Below are 2,300 nucleotides of genomic sequence, written 5' to 3' on the forward strand. Positions count from 1 at the left end.
TTTTTTTTTTTTTTTTTTTTTTTTTTTAGAGTGTTCCATTTTTCCAAATATGATCCACTAAAAACCAAGGCCTGGAAATATGACATTTTTAGCTAAGGAAGTGCTCTTGATCAAAAACCAGATTTTTTCCCAGAGATACTCAAGCGAAATACTCTATTATCAACTTCCTACAGACCTTGTGAGAGGCATTCTCTGGCATTAGGGAAGCAATCCTCACCATGGACACTTCCCTGGCCATAATGCCTGCTGTGCTATGAGTCATGCCTTTTGTCTTCTGCCTGGAATTTGGGGATGTTTATGAAAAGTTGTGGTAAACACTAGTCATAATTCCTCTTTTCACAGATTCTTTATTTCAGAAAAATGGGTAGCTCATCACGTACAAACGTCATATCGCTTCCAGGTCCATTGTCACCTGGAAATATCCTCTGTGCTATTTCACTAGAGAGTATTTAAAAGTTGTGGAGAACAGTGTGTCTTAGCAGCCTTCCAGAGAACACCATTGTTGGGTTGCTGTGAGTAATATTGAAACTTACACTGTGTCATCTGTACTGCAAGGGAAAGGACCTTTCTTTCCCATCTCAGGTTCATGGTTGTGGCCCCTTTAACAAAAGAACAAGAGAAAGGCTTGCAAATCTTTTAATAGAAATTTCTTGTGACACAGAAACCTTCTCAAGGAAATTAAGATGCAAGGAGGGGGGTGGGCGGGCGAAATTAGCTTTGTGTTGTATTTTTTATGATGTTGTTGACAAATGATGTTAAGGCAGACTTCCTTCATAGGAAGCCACAGTGATAGGTTGACAGGTTCAGGGGCAGTGCTAAGGGGGCCGCGTGTGCAGGGAGAGAGACTGGGCTGTTTCTGTTATGCTACTTCTGGTGAAGAAGTAGAGAGTCATGGAGAAGTGTAATTGGATTAAAAAAGCATTATCTAGTGTTAATGAAATGGAGGGAATTTAGCAAGGCCTGTTCAGATTCTTCTCTACGCTCTTATATCTCCATGGGTAGAAGACAGTCGCTCAGGAGGGTCTTAGCACCACCCTTCCTAGGGTGTTTGGGTGCTAGAGGCTGAACCTGTATCATGGGCATGCTATCGTGAGCCCCCCTCCTTGCTGCTTTCTCTTGTTCAGCTGTATTTTGTGATGAGTTACCCTCCGAGAGAAAGGTAAGGAGAAGGTGAGGAGGACATTTCTTTCATTTTCAAAATTATCAAAATACCATATTTTGGGCTTGTGTGTCCTAAAACTCATTGTTTCCAATTCCATCTTCTGAGGACAGAGAGGAGAAATTAATGCAATAAGTGTTAATGAAAACCAAAATACCTTATTAAAGGCAGAATCCTTGAGTTTGAGTATAACCTCTATATACTTGCTTCTAATCCCAAAGCAGATGGAGATGTAAGTGATGTATGTACATCACAATGTCATTTCCCACAGTACAATAAAACTTTATTTTCAAACTACACTGCTTGGGTATTGAGCATTGACATTTTAAGATAAAGTGTGAAGGTTCATAAATGTTTTTTATAACTTTCTTTTATTTTGAAGAATAAAAACAAGAGCAAGAAAAACAAAAGCAAAGACAGAAACAGTGTAACATATAACAACACATACATTACAGATTTTCAAAACTAGAATAGCTGATTAACAGTGAGAAGGTTCATAATTCTTTAGGAAGACAGACTAGCTCCTTTCAGCTTTCTCTCCCAGTGACATATCTCAGCATCCTACTTTAGCCCCTGATAACAGATCTCAGACAGAGTCAGAAATAAAGCAAAACAGGACACAGTCCAGACTGCTCAGCCTGCCTCACACAGGAGACCAACACACAAAAGAACACTCCATCAAATCCCTGTGCATTACCTATTGTAGAACCTGTCCTCTATCCCTACCTGAACTTGGCAAACGTTGGTGGAGGGACAAACGGAAGAAATAAAGGGGCCGGGGAGATGGCTTAGTAGAATAAGCGCTTGCCTGGCAAGCACAAGGGTCTGAGTTCAATCCCCAGTTCTGAAAAAAAAAAAAAAAAAAAAAAAAAAAAGAAACAAACAAAGAAAGAAAATGATCAGATATGTGTGCCTAATAGCCTGGGACAAATAAATACCTTATGTTTTCAGTGGTGCTAGGTACAGAACCTAGGACCTTGCACTTGCTAGGCAAGCAGAATTTTTATCTTTTATTTATTTATTTATTTATTTATTTATTTATTTATTTGGCAGAACCAGGGATTGAACTCAGGCCCTGCAAGTAGATTTTTTTTTAAAGTGCTCTTACTTGCTACAGGAACATACTGAAAAGGATTTATCC

Source organism: Octodon degus, unplaced genomic scaffold (assembly GCF_000260255.1).
Source record: "Octodon degus isolate 3935 unplaced genomic scaffold, OctDeg1.0 scaffold00038, whole genome shotgun sequence".
NCBI classification, from domain to species: domain Eukaryota; kingdom Metazoa; phylum Chordata; class Mammalia; order Rodentia; family Octodontidae; genus Octodon; species Octodon degus.